This window comes from Panthera tigris, chromosome B3 (genome assembly GCF_018350195.1).
Source record: "Panthera tigris isolate Pti1 chromosome B3, P.tigris_Pti1_mat1.1, whole genome shotgun sequence".
NCBI classification, from domain to species: Eukaryota; Metazoa; Chordata; class Mammalia; order Carnivora; family Felidae; genus Panthera; species Panthera tigris.
This window is the reverse complement of record NC_056665.1, coordinates 85,121,851-85,141,754: the sequence shown is the minus strand read 5'-3', so window position 1 is coordinate 85,141,754 and position 19,904 is coordinate 85,121,851.

Here is a 19,904-nt window from a genome sequence, read left to right as displayed (position 1 = left end):
CACACAATCTCCTACCTAGATAATACAAGGGAATCAACTGAAACACTACTAAAATTAATAAGAGAGTTTAGTAAGCCAGCTGCTAGAAGATCCATAAACACAAATCAATAGCTTTACTACAAGCCAAGTGGGCAGACAGCGTGGCTTGGCTAACCTAACTCATTCTTCTCCTTTCCCCTTGCTGCCTCCCTTGCCTCTTGAAGATAGTGATGTGACACAGTTCTGGCTAGTTGAGAAGTGGGCCAGCTCTCCTGAGGAGCTTTTCTGCATTCCTGATACAGGAATCACAACTTCCTTGTCTCTTTCTCCTTCTTGTTCAAATGCCTACTTGGCGCTAGATCTGCACTGAGCATCTTTTGAAGATAAGGCCACAAGAAACAAAAGAAGAGACATTTCTCCTGCTATAACCATGCTGCTAAACCCACACCGGCAGCTGCTTACATTTGGACTTTTTTGTTGTGTGAGTAAAATAAGCTGTTTCTTTAAGCCACATTTGGGTTTTCTGTTTTTTGTGGCCAAATATATCCCTAACTGATAGATATGTAATAACCAACACAATGGGAAAATATTTCATGCACAAAGGAAGCAAACTATAACATCAGAAATAAATGCAACAAGGGGCGCCTGGGTGGCTCAGTCGGTTAAGCGGCCGACTTCAGCTCAGGTCATGATCTCGTGGTCCATGAGTTCAAGTCCCGCGTCAGGCTCTGTGCTGACAGCTCAGAGCCTGGAGCCTGTTTCAGATTCTGTGTCTCCCTCTCTCTGACCCTCCCCCATTCATGCTCTGTCTCTATCTGTCTCAAAAATAAACGTTAAAAAAAATTTCTTTAAAAAAAAAAAAAAAGAGAAATAAATGCAACAAGAAATGTGCAAGATCCATACAAAGTAAATTATAACAAAAACAGGCCTCAAGAAAATGGATGGACCAGTTTCTCATTGGGAAGACTTCCTATGATAAACATTTTAATTTAAAAGCTAATGTCCTATCAATCGAAATTCTAATAGGATCTTTAATGGAACTTGACGAGCTGATTGTAAAATTTACCTGAAAAAGAAAGTGAGCACATAAAATAAACCTATAAAAATTTTGGAAAGAAAGGAAAAATGAAGACTATTTATTCTATCAGCTATCAAACATGCTATGAAATTTCATTATTTAAAACAATGTAATCTTAGTGCAGAAATATGCAAATATACTAACGAAATAAATAGAAAATCTGAAAACGGGTGTGTGGGTGGCTCAGTGGTTGAGCATCCTACTCTTGGTTTTGGCTGAGGTCATGATCTCAAGGTTCAGTTCCTAGGTTCAAGCCCTGGGTTTGGGCTACATGCTAACAGCACTGTGGGGTAGCGAGTGCTGCTTGGGATTCTCTCTCCCTCCCTTCTCTCTCTGCCTCTCCCCGGCTTGTGTGTTCACACTCTCTCTCTCAAAATATAATTAATTAATTAGTTAATTAATTAACTTAAAAAAAGAAAATCTGAAAACAGACGCTTGAATGTGTGGAATTTTGTATATAATAAACGTGGCATTTCAAACCATCAGGAAAGAATGGATATTTAATATGGTGTTGGGAAAGTAAAGTATCCATTTCATACGAATCAAGTTTGTTCATTATGACACACACATAAATAAATTCTAGATATAATAAAGGCCCATATGTAATAAACAAAATTTAAAGCACTGGAATAAAATAAGTGAGATTTTTAATTTAATTTTATAAAGGCAAAGACTGACACGTATGATTGTCACAAAGGCACCATAAATAAAGTTAAAACACAAACTAAAGCTTGAAAGAAATGCTTTCAAATGTTTTCAACATGTACAACAGAAAAAAATATCAATATTAGTAATCATAAATAATTCTTACACATCAATAAAATGACAAATTCAATAGGAAAATGGACAAATGTTTAAACTAACAAGACAATCCTGAGAAACTTAACAGAAACCCATGGAGGAGGGGAAGGAAAAAAAAAAAAAAAGAGGTTAGAGTGGGAGAGAGCCAAAGCATAAGAGACTCTTAAAAACTGAGAACAAACTAAGGGTTGATGGGGGGTGGGAGGGAGGGGCGGGTGGGTGATGGGTATTGAGGAGGGCACCTTTTGGGATGAGCACTGGGTGTTGTATGGAAACCAATTTGACAATAAATTTCATATATTGAAAAAATAAATAAATAAACTAACAAGACAAAGGTGAATAAATACAAATAGCTAAAAATATGCAAAAAGATGATTAACCTCATTAATAAAGAGAAAATTGCAAATTAAAAAGTTCTTGTCATCAGACTAGCAAAAGTTGGAAAGTATGTTAATATACAGTTGTCAGGGGTAGAACATTGTATACTCTCATATACAACTGTAGAAATGAATAGATATAACCATTTTGGGGGAAGGCAATCAGATATCTTTACCCATGTTGAAAATGCATGTGCATTTTGACTCAGCAATACCATAAATTCTCTTTCAGCTCTGTCACTCATCTTACTATCACAGTCAATGTCCCTGAAGGAATATTCTATAGTCACTTTCTCATCTCCCAGTCACTGTGACTTTCAATAGTGTAGCTTATTACCTTTACAAGCCCCCAATTCCATTGGTGGGAGGTGGGAGTTGTAAACAATTACCTGTCATACACAATGACATCTTTTAAGTACTTGTCCTATTTGTCTTTGAAATATTTGATGCTGTAGACCATTCTTTCCTTGATATTATTTCTTCCTTTGGCTTCTAATACTCTTCACTCTTGTTTTTTTTCCCCCTGCTTCTAATTCTCAGTCTCCTTTGCTCACTCTTTCTTTGATCCTTCAAAGTGTTCCCCAAGGAACTTCTTTTTCTTACTTTACCTCCTTGGATGAGCTCAAACTATGGGTTTAATTTCTATTTACAGGTTTGAGATTCTAAAATAACCACTATCTTCAGTCCAACCCCCCTTACTGAACTATAGATCCTTATTTATACCTCCTTTCTAACATCTCCACCAGGCTATTCCACAGGTATCCCAACAATTTCAGTAAGATGTTTCTCTCTCTCTCTCTCTCTCTGTCTATATATATATATATATATATATACACACACACACACACACACACACACACACACATATATATACACACACATGCGCGCGCGCACACACACACACACACACACACACACATATTCTTTTTTTTGATTGAAGCTCTACTGTCCACCCAGTTACCATAGCTAGAATCCTGGGAGTCATCTAAGACAATTTGCCATCCCTCACTCTCATATTCAATCTGCCAAACAAGTCTTATAGCATCTAAGTTATGATTCTCATGTCCACCTGTTTCTCTTCATCCTCACTGCTACTGCATTAGTCTATTCCTTCATCATCTATTCAAGTTCTTAACCTGGAATTCATGGGCTCACATGAATCCATGAATGGGCTTCAAGATATCTGTGAGCCACTTATAGCATTATATGCCACTTTAGCATTATATGTAAAGTATGTACATATGCATATATAATTCTAAAAAGGGATCTGAGGCCCCCAAAAGGTTAAGAACAATTCGCTTAGTCTAATCATTGTTATAATCTTCTAGTTCCTCCTCCTGCTTCTAGTCTCACCCTTCGAACCTATCCTCCACCCTGCTGCTGTTATGTTTTTTCAAAATATAAATCCAACCATGGCCCTGCTATTCAAAACTGCTGCAATATCTTACCATTTTAAAATTAAAACCCAAACCCACTTGTACAGTCCTCCATGATCTGGCTTCTGTAGATTTCTAGAGACTTTTGCATCTCAATTTTCTCTCCTCCTTACATCCCAACTCCAACCTATGATAAAATTTTAATACTTAAATTGTTCCTAATGTCCTGGTTGCTCCATACCTCTTTACTTTTGCTCATATTGCTTTCTTTGCCTAGATGTCCTTCTTCACAAAGCCTTTCTTGTGTTCCCTCTGGCTCTAAGCCCATTAGACTATCCAGCCCAGGTAGAATTGACCACTTCTTCCCCTATACCCAGAGTATATTATCACAGAGATTATACAGAGCTTTAATATAATTCTTATATTCTTTCATGTCATGTGCTTACGATTACAGGTCAACTGAACTGTACACTCTCTGAAGGCAAGAACAATGTCTTGTTTTTGTCACCTATAGCAAATAACATAGGTGTGTCCTATAAGGCTACTCTATAAATATTAATGACTTTAAAGGGAGATATCAGCTTGTTTGTTTTATCACCTTCAATCCCCCTTCATATGTTAGAAAGAAAAGATGTGGAAAGAGGAATGAAGAGAGAAAAAGCATCTTAGATAATAGAATGTGAATGGAAAATGCTGCTAGGTAGAAACAGTATCCTATGAATATCAAAACTTCATTGCAAAGGCCAAGAATTCTACAACAATATGAAACAAGGAAGATTATAGAGAAATTTTCAACTTTTGCTGAAGTTAACATAGCTGTCTATTGCCTTCATTCAAATATTGACTTTATTAGATTTATTTCTCATAACCTTCAGTAATATTAAAAGAGATATTAAAAAAGAGATACAGTCCAAGGTCTGTAAGTAGAATCAAGACATAGGTGTTTTGAGTTCACCAATCAACTAAGCGAAGTTTAGAGAATAGAAAATAGGACTACAACAAGCAGCTTTTATATTTAAGGTATACAAATAAAACAACCAATTCTGATTCTAGGATTTTGACACACTGCAGGTAAGATTATAACTTTATCAAAATTCCTTTGCATATAAATCTTGAAAAATAATGTGGAGTCCTCAAGAATATATATCATATTACATTTGTGTGTGGTCAAATGTCGAAGGCTGGAAGGGAAATAGAAAGAGATGAAAGAAAATATGCTATATATGTACCTGAGGTGAAGGGGGAGAATTTCTAAAAAATACACCAAGATCTTAAAAAGGAAGTTTCCTACTTGCTTCAGTGAAATAACAATCTAACATAAAGAAGGCATTACCATTGCATCATGCAAATATTGACTGACTTGGCTAATCAGGGCTGTATATCCACAGCCTTTTTTCCCCTGGAGTCTGCAGCGACAGCTTTGTGTACTCTGCAGTCTCTTGTGCCTGAGCCAACAACTGATAGAGTATTAGATCAAAGCCTTGATACACAGATGCCAGGCAATTTGGTATTAAACAAGCGATAAGAGTACAAAAGAAGTCTCAATGTACTTTCACCACAATTTGAACAGCAAATAGTTAATTAGGTTGATAATAGATGTCAACATTTTACCTGATGTCATAGTTCTAGAAGGTATAAACTTCTTCCATCACAGATGAAAAACTAAATGAATTTTTTAAAAGAAGCAAAGATGAATAATGTTTTATTATTTATGATTTTTTCTCATCTGAAGTATTTAGTTAAACACAGTTTTAATTTTCTTCAAGGTTTTTTTCTGTAAAGGGACAATATAATTTTCACCAGCATAATTTAAGTGAGGTGTTTAAAAGGTGATATGATGAGCCAGTAAAGTTTGCATTCAATGCAAATAATTAAGGCTTGAATTCGTTATGAATTATGGAGATGCTGCTATTTCAAGGGGTATTTTTGAGGTTTCTTATGTGTGGGATTTATAAAATATCTTATTCATTCATTCCAAAAAATGATATAGGAAATAAAAAACATTTCTATCCTCCTGATACTTTTTTCTTAATTAAAATACTCAACAATCTAGTTATTTTAAACTAAATCAAACATCAGAAAATTGAATATCTTAAAAAAATTTTCTACGTGATCATCAGATAAAGAGGTCAAAAGTATAAAATGCTCTCAAGTATACATTTTTAACTAAAAAATACATGAAGGTTATTAGAAAGACCATCTATCTTCCCAAGTCTCCAATATCAAGCATGAGGTAAATAAATGCCTTTCCAATTTCAAATGAATTGCCAAACCCTTGGAGCAAAGTTCACATGTTGTATTAATTGTATGTGTCAAAAAACCCTGAAACACAGAAACAATCCAAAACCCCCATAGCCAGATCATGTTAGGGGAGATGAAAATAAACATCACAGAGATCACAGAGTTGAAAGGACTTTATCAAGTAACTGAAGTGTCACTAACTTTAGTTGGAACAACCACATAGTAAATCTTTGGAATACTACTTCCCTTTTCCAGATTTTATAATAAAATCAATGTATATTAACAGTGCCATCTACTGCTTATCAGTAACACTACAGTGCCCCAAAGCAGCCCACTGAATCCAAGATGGTTATTTTTATTTTCATCAGGGGCATCATCATTGGAACTGATCCATGGTGCTATTCTGAGGACACTATAAAATATGATAAATGTATATAGTCAGTGACTAATTGCTTTCTTTATTTTTTTAAAGCCAAATTTGCTTCCAAATAGCGATTCATGGGAACAACAATGTAGGGAAAAAGTACTGGAATACAAGTAGAAGAAGCTAGGTTCTTATACTTTTTCTTATTCCACCATTGTTTGACCTCATTTTCTCGTTAGTCTTCACAATACTTTCTAGCATAATGTTAGCAAGTTGATCTTTAGAATTTATTTCTTTCAGGAAAAAAATACATCATGTGGGCTCCAGAATGAAGGCATCTAAATCCTCTTCAAAATCCTTTCCAAATACTTTTCAGACTTAACTGAGACTTCTTTAGTTGAGAATAGGAATAGTTACTTTAAGACTCTCTAAAATGCAAATAAAATTTAGATGAAAACCAAAATATACAGGCAATCAGGTTACTTAATGTAGAAAATCCCAGTATCTGGGTAATTTAGCAAATATCTTCATTTGTTTACAGTCTTGCAGACATAGCCCAAATCCCACGAGAACGGAAAAACTTCCTCCCGTGAAATTCACATCTTAAAAATGTTTTAACTTCATGGTATCCTGTACCTCTTGCTGTGATGCACTAAGAATACAGTATTACTTAACATAATATTCCTGCCAAAATACATAACCTGAATCAAATCATGAGGAAACATCAGACATACCCAAGTTAAGAGACTTTCTACAAAAAAAAAATGGCCTATAATTTTTTCAAATGTCAAAGTCATACATGACACAGAAGACTATTCCAGATTCAAGAAGAGTAAAGAGACATGACAACTACATGGAATGTGTGATTCTGGATTGTGTCCTGGAACAGGGGGAAAAAATTAACATAGAAAATATTATTGGGAAAACTGACAAAATTTAAATATGGGCTATTTATTAGATAATATTGTTGAATCAATGGTGATTTTTTGGAATTTGATAAATAAATCATGGTTATGTGAGAAAACATCATTGTACTTAGGAAATACAATCTGAAGTACATGGAGGTAAAGGGGCACAGAGTCTGCAACCAACCCTCAAATGTTTCAAAACAATTATCATCTATGTACATATCTAATGAGAAAGCAAATGGTAAAGCAATACATACATATATATATGTATATATATATGTATATATATATACACATATATATATATACACACACACACATATATATATATAGTGGTAAAGCACATGAGGCAAAACATTAGCAATTGGTGAATATGAGTAAAGGGTAATCAGGAGTAGTTCTGTATTGTTCTTGAGACTTTTCTGTAAGTTTAAAATTATTTCAAAATAAAAAAGTAAAAGAAAATAATGGTAGATACATTGGCTTCTATTTTAAAACATAAATTTTAAAGTGGAAGAGACTGAAGAAAACCATTTAGCTCAAGCATTTTATCTAAGAGGAAATTGTAGCCTACAGTGCTGAAGAAAACTTCAGATTGCAGAAGCAATGAAAAAACTGCTATCTCCTGAGTCCCCACCCAGTATCTTTTTCTAGCAAACCACACGAATTCTATAAAAAGGTGATAGATCACAAATACCAAGGTATCATTTCACTGGCTAAGACACTGCTGCCAAAACCTCCAAAGTTCCTCGTAGTACAAACCATTCATCCTCAAACAGTCTGCGCAGCTGGCAGCTTGCTGGGCATGAGAATATAATAATGGAAGACCTGGCAACTCAGAGACAGTGGGGAAGGAGGGTCCTGGTGCATACATAACCCCAAATGTGGCCTTTGATCTTATTTTAAAGCTGAAATTACATGTAAGGGGGTCAAATCTTTGGTTAACAAAGCACTTATAGGCACTTTCTATAGATAACATTTTGTTGGTTTTTATGTTTTTTGTTACGTATTAAAGATGATAGAGTCAAAAGTGCAAATGCTAGAGTTCTTAGAATCCAACATTAACATGCCTTCCCATACTATGGGTTTTCTTATACCGTACAATCAAAGCTCATTAGAAGGAAAGATGAATGAGTCTATTTTCTAGATTAAAATGCCAGCAGTTACAGAGAAAGCAGAGAGGGGAGAAAGAAGGAAAGAGGGGGAAAAAAACACATAAAGAAATAAGGAAGAGGTAAGAATTCCCTTAAGTAATCTACATTATTTGAACTTTTTAAATTTACTGACTAAACACTGAATTGTAAATAAATTAATAAAATGCCTTTTTATGTGCAAATCAGCCATTCTTTTTGTTTGTACCATAATATATGTATTTATGTTACCTATCACAGCCTCTAGTAAGGTATCAATAACTTTTATCATTTTATCCATTTAAAAGGCAATAATTGAGTGTTCAAGGAAAATACCATTTTCAAAATGCTTAAATCTCTAAGTTGGTCAAACATCTGCCAATCAACCAAAGTTTCATCTGTATTTGCTATAGCAGCACTAACATTTGAAACCACCTAATACCAAACAATCTGAATGATAATCCCCCATCCCCAAGTAATTCTTTTTCCTCCTGAATTGGCTAAAAATTTAACCAATATATAAATCGAAGAATGTGAACTTTTAGACTAGATCAGACCCATGCTTCAGCCTGCCTGCCCTGAGACCACAACTAAGAAGCATGTGATGTGTTGTGGACATGCCTGTTGGTGCCTCTCTGGGCCCCCACATCCCAACTTTGTTTCCCATTTATTGAGGACTTTCTGAGATAGTAGTGCTAGACAGAATTCCCAGAAGCATCAAGCTATCACTTCTGGAGTATCCACAAAAAGCCAAGTACTTATGGGAGAGGCAAGATAACATGTGGTCAAAACAGTGGACTGTGGGTCAAGTCACCCACTGTTGAGTCCTAGCTGTGCTGTCTACTGTTCTCTCTATGTCTGAATTTCCTCCTCTGGAAAATGGAGTATTAAGGTAACCTAGATCATAAGTCTGGGGCACAGAATCCGGTAAATGACTGTTAGCTATTACTATACAGTTTATTAACAATATAAAATTTTCTTTTGCACATATTTTACAAGAACTTTTCATACACACCAATGTTTTTTTTAAAAAAAAAGATTTTATTTTTAAGTAATCTCTACCTCCAATGTCAGGCTCAAACTCACAACCCCAAGATCAAGAGTTGTGTGCTCCACCACTGGGCCAGGCAGGTGCCTCCCAATGCTTCTTAAAGTAAGATCCATGGGCCTTCTGCATCTGGCACCTGGATTTGTCAAAATGCAGATTCCAGGCCTTTACCCTAGACTGGATGGAATCTTGTGGGACTGGGGGGGAAGGGATACTACATTTTACATTTTACCTAGGAGTTTGAGAACCAAGATATTATTCACTTATAAACACCTATTTACTTTGCTCATTTATAATTTAAATTTTCTATCCCACAGACCACAATGCATAATGATAAGAAGACAAAATGTAAATAAATTATCCTTGTATAACATATGCATAACATACCCAAACCTAAAAATGGTGTCTTGGCTGGCAAACAGATGGAGACTGTTTAAAAGAACTTCAGTTAAATCTGTTCCCTAGGTTTCTGAGAAGCTTTGCATTGGGCTATATTTAAAAAAAAATTTTTTTTTTACATTTATTTATTTTTGAGAGACAGAGAGTGAGCAGGGGAAGAGCAGAGAGAGAGGGAGACACAGAATCTGAAGCAGGCTCCAGGCTCCGAGTTGTCAGCACAGAGCCCGACACAGGGCTCAAACCCACGAACCGTGAGATCATGACCTGAAAGTCGGACGCTTAACTGACTGAGCCACCCAGGCACCCCTGCATTGCGCTATATTAACAGCTGGTGTTTACTGGCAAATATGGCATCACTCCTCAAATTACGTGTTGCCCACAAAGTAGCAAAGCTAGTCTACAAAATGCAGGGTTGCCAGTCCTCACCAGAAAGTCATAGAGTAACATAGCTACAAAAATCCAGAAGCCTAGTCTCTGGCTCCTCTGGGGCACTTCTCACCTATCTTGCATTTTAGAGTATATTCATTCATTCATGCATTCATTCATTCAAAAAAGTGTTTCTTGAGCACCTCCTATACGCAAGGCACTGGTCTTATGGATGGTGGATGCCCTAAATTTGTTAATCCACTCTTCTGCCACCACATTTATAAATTCACCTTCAGTTCTCTAGAAGTTTGTGGGAGCAGGGGTGGGTAGAATATTTAGAAAGAAAGAATTTGCAGAACTGAAATAGCCTGACATTAAGATCTGTTGTAATAATATGTATTTTGGTGGATTTTCATCCTTTTTCCCTAACCTAGAAAAAAAGATACCTGGTGTGTACGGAGGGGTACACACTTGTAACTTTAGAAGCCATGATGGAATTTTGCTGACAGCATCCTTGGGCAGGACTGAAGAGAACTCCAATGGAAATATGCCATTATGTCTGCCTCTTCCAAATTTTGACCATATTCTCCTTCTGAATTTCCCTCATTCAGAAAAACAAGAGCTCATGAGATCATTCCTATTAGTGAGGTTGGTCTATCCAACCTCAAATTCTGACTCTGGCAGTGGCACCAAGGGATATTTGGAGGGATACCTGATGTTGACCTCAAACATGAGGAATAGACCCCCATCTAAATCTTGTTAAGGGAAATTTAAGTTGTTTTTAAAGGACAGTTTGCTCAGTATACAAGAAATAAACAATATCAAGCTTTTACTGTTTGCCTGGATTTTCCCTAGGTAAATTTGTTTGTCTGAGGTTAGAGCTCACTGTGCTTGTTCCTTGAAAAAAAGTGAAATTGTGCTGGTTTTATTGAAAGGATTATTTAGATCTCATTTACCACAAACTTTTTTCAGCTTTTTAATTTACTTTTTTCAGGTATAATTTTAGCTGTCACTGCAAATCCCCAGTATTGTCAAATACACTGACCATGCCTTGCAATAAAAAAAGAAACCACAGTCTAAAGAACTTAAGGTTCCATGAATTTCAGAAAACACTTTGGAGAAGCCCCATTTCCCTTCTATCTCAATTTCTGAAATCTTCGGACAAATTTGTTTTGGAATTAATAGCAAAATTCCAGAAGGTCATGCTGTACTATTGTTGGAAATAAAATTGTGTAAGAAAAGCCAGTGTCAGTATTTAGTTACCAAATAATTCTGCCAGGTGGTATTTGTAATACAGACTACCCATGTACTCTGAATAGTTTTGTCTTTTTTTTAGCCCTTCCAAATTCATAGATCAATCTTAATCTGACAGCAATGTTATGCTTTCTTCTGTAAAACTTGTGAGCCAGTACTTACTCCCAACAGCACATGGTGTATCCAAAAGTCATTTCTCGACATACGAAAGCTTCAGCTGTATTTGTTTCCCCTTGTTTCATTATTTTTCTTTAGGGGATATATTTCACCTCCATACCATCTCAGTTTGCTTGTTTGTTTATTAACAACTCTAAGGTATTCAGCAGGATTTTCATTCATACATCGTCAACATACTATCTGATTTCGTGGAAAGAGTACAGGGGGAAAAAAGGATTTTATTACATAAAGCCAATAAAAATTATAGAACTGCATAGCCACATTTAAAAAGTTTTTCTCTTTGGGGTGGTTGGGTGGCTCAGTCGGTTAAGCAACTGACTTTTGATTTTGGCTCAGGTCATGATCTCACGGTTCATGAGTTCAAGCCCCACATCGGGCTCTGTGCTACAGTGTGGAGCCTGCTTGGGATTCTCTTTCTTTCTCCCTCTCTTTTTGCCCCTCCCTCACTCCCGCTGTCTCTGTCTCTCTGAAAATAAATAAACTTAAAAAAAACTTTTAAAAAACATTTTTCTTTTCATATTAACATAATGAGATTTTCTAAAAATTATACTTGAAAAATAAAAGAATTTGACAATTCAATTAACTTATTAGAGATGACTAAGATCCATTTCACCAACAAACCTGGTGGGGTCTTCACATACATAACTGAGAAGACACGAAGTAGAGACTGGTTATTAGCTGATCATCGCCAGTGGAGAGGATATAATTCTTCTCCAGTATTCATTCACCAGTCAAATCACACCCACTTGTTTACAGCCCAATTCAAATCCCTCTTTTCCATGAAACCTTCTTTGATTATCCCAAGCAACATACTTTCTCTGTCCTTTGCATTCTATTATACTGGCACCTATTTGAAGACCTAAAGGAGACTAACATCAAAGAATCTGTGAGGAATCATGCCAAAAAGGACATACATAGAGGTCCCCACTGTCAGCAAAACTGTCCAAAATATGCCATCACTTTTAGTCTTAGGAGGTTAAGTCTCCACTATGGAAAAAGGAAAATTTTGGTACTGGATATGTTTACAAGGCACAAATTTCTGAACTCAAGATAACCACAGCCTGGCTATGGATCTATATAGCTTACTTGGTGTCTTTTCCTCTCCTCTATCTTGTCAAAGATAGCTCTTTTTCTAATCTATCTGGAAATCTTACTTTTTCCCTTACAATGTCCTTTTCCCAGTTCATCTCCAAGGAAGAAGACAAAGAAAGGGATACTAGTACCTGTCCTTTCTCTCCTGATCCATAGAGAGTTCAGGGTTATGTCATGTCCTCATGGAGCACTACCTGACTGAAGGAACCTGGTCTATCATAGCTTTATGTATTTCTCTGTTGGGAACCAGATACAACAGAGTGTGCCTCAGGGACTGTGAAAGAAATGGGAGGAAAATGTGAAAAGACATAATAGATACTGAGATTTCTTAACCTGGGAGATGGAATATCAGAGAGTAATTTGATAATAGATTTTAAATATTAAGGTTAGATGCAAAAGAAATAAGCTGAGAAACACTGGAGTAAGAAATGAAAGTTAGATAAAGAAGTTAATTCTCATAGATAAAAGAGTAATAAATTACCCAAGAGGGTAGAATATGCTTCATTGTTGGTGTTCAACAGGGGGGAGTTTCATCTGCTAGAAACAGTTTAAATAGAGCAATGTGCAAGACAAAATTTTAAGATTAAAATCTATGATTCTCTGATGACAGACTAATCAGAACTTTAATATCTAGTTTAACACATCATAATCACAACATGAATTCTAGAGCTAAGATTAGGAATAAAAACATAATTATTTCCTTCCCAAATGGAGTTAATCTATATACCAAGGCTATGGCTTTGATATTACTGGGAGTGTCAACTGATTCTGTCTTTAAAAAGTTGAATCCTATTACCTTCTATTATCTATTACCTGGTACATCTATTTTTTTTTATTCTTTATTCAAGACAGAAAGCAAAAGAGAATGCTTTTGAATATATTGATGTGAAATTCTTTTGGACATCAACAAAATACTCATTTTCAAGTAACAATGATATGCATGGTAGCATGCACATTTTGCACATTTTGTGAAATGCAAAGAGTAAATCAGTATAGAAAAGAAATAATGTTTGTTATAAAACTAGTTAACAAAAGTTCTAATTAATGGCTTTTGAATAAGACTAGCCAAGAATTCCATTCAACCTTTAAAAAAAATTTACATCATTATGAGTTAGTAAATAGTTTGTCTAAAAAATACCTGGCGTGTATTATTTTTATTTCCTTCTGATCACGTAAGTAATAAGGTTTATTGTTAAACTTGAAGATTAAAATAAAGTTATAACGGGGCGCCTGGGTGGCTCAGTCGGTTGAGCGTCCGACTTCAGCTCAGGTCACGATCTCACGTTCCGTGAGTTCGAGCCCGGCATCGGGCTCTGGGCTGATGGCTCAGAGCCTGGAGCCCGCTTCCGATTCTGTGTCTCCCTCTCTCTGCCCTTCCCCCGTTCATGCTCTGTCTCTCTCTGTCTCAAAAATAAACGTTAAAAAAAAAAAAACTTTAAAAAAAATTTAAAAAAAAAATTAAAAAAAAAATAAATAAAGTTATAACAAATAAAATAAAAATCATTAATATTCCTACTACCCAAAGGTAACTACTGTTAACATTTCGGAGTCAATTTCCTCCCAATCTTTGAGACCGTGTTTTATTCTATATCATTACATTTTCCTTCCTTCAAAACATTATTTGTAATGTCTGTAAGGCAGCCCATCAGAGGGATACACTACAAGATATTTAACCTTTCATTATTACTAAAGATTTTAGCCAATCCTAATGAAGAGTCAGGAGACAGAAACCTCTCTACCTATGTTAGGCAGAAAGGCATTTAATACAGAAAATTAGAACTCTATACTGTGTCAGGGAACGATTCCTAGAAAACCATGACAGAACTGATGCGTGTGGGAATCACGAGACCCCGTTGGGATTGCTGACTTCAGGAACACACTGCCATAGCTCTGATATAAGAAGCTATGATCTAAGGACGACTGCCACCACCTGCCACAGCCTATCTTGATATTTCCCAAATGAGTGATGGATACTGGTATGCTTATTCAGGAAAACCCAGCGTCCTGAACATGAACCCAGCGTTTCATGTTTGCTAACAGAAAAGAAAAAAATAAACGTCTAGGTCAATAGCAAGATGTCTGTCATCTGCTTCATTTATACTCTCTGTGTATCACATGGGTACACCTACTTGAGGGAAACCTAATTTGCAAATCCTATAGGTAAGGGATATTGGGCTGTGTAGGTATTAGCTTTCCAGTCTCTAAAGAGCAGAGGGGCTGCCAAGAACAAGGTTGGAAGGATGATGAGCCTTAACCCACTATATCTGCTACAACTCTTGCAATAAGGCTGCAAGGAAAGTACTTGACATTGATCTTTGTTTGCGTTGCTGTTTACTTCCTTCGGGTAGATTCCTGGAAGTGAAGTTACTAAGCCAAAGAAGAGAAACTGTTTAGATTCCTGACATATAAATACTGCCAAACTACTTTCCAGAAAAACTAATCACTATACACATATAAAGCAAAATGTGAAAGTGCTCATCTCACCATACACTTCCCAGTACCAAGTACTGAATCTCTTTTAAAAAATCTTCAAGATCACCATCCATGGTGGAAATCTGATTCTAACAATCTGGTTATCCTTCTATTAGTAAGAGAAACCAAGAATTCCTCTAGGATATCTAAGGGACTTATTAGATTATACACATTCCTAAAGATCCATTACAAATGAATTCCCCAACAACAACACAGCTAATCATATTATTGCCTTCGGAAAAGGCACTTCACAGCCTGTACAGGACTTCTGACATAAAAGAACCGTGGTACAGGATGTAAACAGAGACTGTGCAATAACAGCAATTTCTGAGATAAAAGGCAAAGGATGGGATACAGATGTTTGAAGCTGTTTTTCCTACTAGAAACCAATAGCAGTGTTGAGGTGTCAACTGGGGCTTCTTTCTCCACCCATTGTAATTTCCATCAGCACTTCTAAGTCACACCTATTAGACAAACAATCTAAATAAAAACAGTCCTCTTGCTAGGCAAATTGAACTTCACAGCAAGTCCTTCTGGTTGTTTCAGTTCTATTTAGACTAAAGCCCTTGAGTCCTTCCTGTATACAAATCCTGTAGCTGCACTCTTTGGACCTATATTACCACTTCTACCCCTCTCACAGTAAGAGTAGAATGTAAAAGATTCTTAAACTTTATCTCCGCCCCTGTGTAGGTTTCAATAGCTCTAACTATATACAGCACATAGCACTAACACCAGTCTCCTCAAAACTCAAAAATGACCACAATCATCATTTCTCTGTAGAGTGGGATTCTTTTCATGAAAGCCCCTCAGAGGAGTTCTCTCTCTCTCTCTCTCTTTCTCTCTCTCTCTCACTCCCCTTCTCTCTCTCTGTCTCTCTGTCTCTGTCTCTCTCTCTCTCTCACACACACACACACACACACACACACACACACACACACACTGTCTTCCTCTTTCTCAACCTTACTCTATGTTTCTAAACACATTCTCCTCTTGCTAATCACTGGCGAATCTCCTGTATCAGATGTCCACCTCTGGACCAATCAATGGCCACTACTTCCCAAAGAAATGTCTATGACTTCTTCTGAGCTGAGGACTTAGAGGGAGGCTGTTTGGTAGAACAGTTCTCAAAGTGTGGCACTGGACAAGCAGCAACACCTGGGAACTTTTTAGAAAAGCAAGGCTTTTCTCAGGCTTCACAACAAATCTACTGGATCGAAACGAGTTGGGGCCCACCTGTTTAATAAGCCATCCAGGTAGTTCTTATGTGCATTAAGTTTGGGAACTACCTGGCTAAAAGATACAGGTGTGGGTAGCACTGTGACAGATGTGCATGGTATGGTATCATAGGGGAAATAATTTGGCTTGGATTATATGATCAGGGGAGTGGACCCAGGCAAAGTCATTTTATAAAAGACAAACAACATGCAGCCAATTATACGACTCCATGTACTTCTACTCAGCACATTCTTCTCACCAAAAGAGAGAAAAAGATTTGAGGACATTACTCAGGAGCCAATGCCTATAGCAGTGCAAAAAGGGAATCAAAGTTCAGGATAAAATGTTAATGTGGAGTTCCATTTCTAAAATTTGTAAAAGATGACAGTACTGGGATTTTAGCAGTCTTTAATGCTTTAACTACTATCTGATGTGGTAGACCCCCAGACTGGAAGTCACAGGACCTGGGTTCTAGTCTTACCTCTTTTCTTCAGTTATTTTATCATAAGGATAAATCAGGATCTCAGTTTCTTCATTGTAAAATGAGTGTTAATTAAGGTCGCATTCAATTCTAAAATAACTTTATTATCTTATGAGACTCTTTGAGATGGAGTCTCAAAGTTGTGACTACAGGAAAGGATCCTAAAAGAAAGCAGGGCATGGTGGTATCAGGAAAGGAAAGAGTGGGGGTAATCTGAGTTAGTGGAAAGTATGGGCAGGGCCCAGCATAAAGAGAAAAAAGGAATTGCAGACATAAGGAATTTCAATCTAGGCTTTACAGCTTCTAGAGCTTCAACTCACTAGTAAATAAGCCTGGTTGAAGATTCCCTTGGGCAAAGTCTGGAGGCCCAACAGAAGATGGAGGGAGTAGGAAAGGAGCAACATAATTAAGGGAAAAAAACACAGAAAAAGGTCAAGCATTGGCTATTTCACTTCCAGAAAAGAGAATTGCTTTCTGCTGAGGAACTCTGAACAAATCCCAAGTTCTCAACCAGTATTTCCTCCTCTAAAAAAAAAAAACAAAAAAAAACAAAAACAAAAAAAACAGAATGTCAAGGTCAAAAGGAGACAACAGAAGTGAAGTCTGTAGCATGTTCTTGGCACAAAGGATCTCCTTTCTCTGCCTCCCATCCAACCCCACAAAAAAGTGACTTGTCCAGGCCACAAGGAAGAACCAGAACCCAATGCCAGCCTCAGGACCCATGAAACTCCTTTCCAACGGAACCAGTGTACTCCCACTTCACATTCCACCCTATTATCCACTTGGCTCAAAACATCAGCTTTGTTTGATCCCTGTTTTGGTTCAGAAACAAAACGCACACACATAAATTCAACCTTATGGGTACCATATAAAGCAGCGCTGGTTTCTACCAACAGCAACCTAAGGGGGAAGAAAGTCATACATCTATCTCATTTTCATCATTGTCCATTGTAGGAAAAAGTAAATTTTATTAGTGTTTATTTATGTCAAGGTTTTAGATGACTTTTTCAAAGACTGTATTTTCTCAGAGAAGTTTGCCTGGATTAGCAATTCTATAAAGTTGTTATGCACTATTTTAATCTCTTGCCTGACAGAATAATTTCTGCACAGATAAAAGCACAAGTGAAAAGCAGCTATTGTGTATGCACAGTAGCATATTTTTAAACCCTATCCTATTAAGAAAGGGAGAATAACAACAAAATGTGCCCTAAGAATCAAGGTCCACACTTTACATTACTGGGAGTTATGCCATTAAATCAATGCATGCTGGGTGAAAACTTTTCCCCTAATGTGTGTACAATTTCATAGGTTCTTCAACCTCAGAGCAAAATGCACAGGTACTGTGAGGCTTCTTAAGTCTATAATTCTTTAATAGCTTTTGCTTTTAGTGTTTCCCTCCCCATCTGTTCAGTAAATGGTTCATTTTATATTGAAAGTCAAAGATAATTGAGCACAAAAGTGCTGAGTTGGTATGCTTTCTTAAAGGGTCAATGACCAACAGGTAGCGAGTTAAAATTAAAGTAGGTGAGAGGAGGAAGAGGTGCTGGGCTGTACCCTAAAAACTGTTCCATTTTGAAGGAGTTTAATTGACTATATCTGGCGATTTCTGAACCAAAATCAATGCTGATATATGATGTCAGAAACCAGACCCTGACAAAGTTAGTGTAATCTCTTTAGTCTCTCTCTATCTTAAGGGGGTCATAGGGAACTGAGAGAGGTTTAATATTGAGCAACAAAGATGATTATAAGATAGAAAAAAAGGAAGGGCCCCAAATGGCTTTAGAATGAAGATGAAGATCCAATGTTCCAATTTCTACTTAAGGAGAGGAAATAGCATGGCTTATAACTAGCATGATATTTCCTAAACTTGGTTGGAAAAACTGGCTAAATTAAAAGAGTAGGGAGGTGGGGCACCTGGGTGGCTCAGTCAGTTAAGCATCCAACTCTTGATTTGGGCCCAGATCATGATCTCACAGTTCACGAGATCTGACAGCACAGAGCCTGCTTGGGATTCTCTCTCTCCTCTCTCTCTCTGACCCTCTCCCTGCTTGTGTGCTCATACAGTGCTCTCTCTCTTTCCCTCTCTCTCTCTCTCTCAAAATAAATAAAATTTTAAAATTTTTTTAAAAAGAAAGAAAAAAAAGACAAGGGAGGTATAAATTTGACACAAGAGTAGTCAAGGTAACAAAAAGTATAGAGGTAAGGTGAGAAAAAAGAGAGCTAGAGTATCCTACTGGATGTAGACGAGATATCAAGGTTTCAAATGGGAGAGAACACATTCATCTTTAAACTGCACACACTTCCTCACCTGCCAAACAGAATTTTCAGAATCATGGCAAACGTTTCTATAGGTGCCAGCAAATACAGCAAATCTGGAAAGTGATGTCTTGTCCAAACCAAACACCTAAAGGAGGTTCTCTTCTCAGAGATCTAGAGATAATTCTTCTCTGTGGAATGTCTAGTTATAACCAGTCCAGAGCTGCAGATGTCTGAGAGCTGAAGAGGCTCCAAAGAGCAAGATGAGTGCCTTAGCAAAGACAGCTGCGATGACATTCAGCCTCAGCAGCCAGGTTACCCACCAAGCCAGACAAATCCTTAAAGAGACACACACATGTTCATTGAAAGAGGAAAAGGAAGAAATCACTCAAGGCAGAAATGGGGAGTTCGAGCTTTGTGTTTAATTAAGGTATTTATCTGTAAAGTCCTGAGAACTCAAACGAGAATGCTTTTGCTTTACTCTCCTTAAATAGTATTTTTTACTCTTTAGTTAGAGCTTATTTAAAGAAAAAAGATGAATTAGATAATTCAAGAAAGGAATTCTGCCTGTCAACATGCTTCAAATGCAGACCAGTGCTACTGTTCACCTATACCCAGATGAATCTAGGAATCCCATCTATTTGTTCAACATGGTACATATTTTGCAACCCAAAATGTGTTCTGGGAATGAATGAATTTACCAAGAAGAAACTGGGAAATTGAATACACAAAAGGAAGTTACAAATTTTGGGGCCATCTTGTCTTTGGTTCTTTCTTTTATAATTCTCTTTCTATACCTCTCTAGCCCTTAATTTCTTTGCTAGAAAAAAAAATGTTTTAATTCCCTCCTCTGCCTAACTTACAGAGATGTTGTGAAGTTTAATGAATGA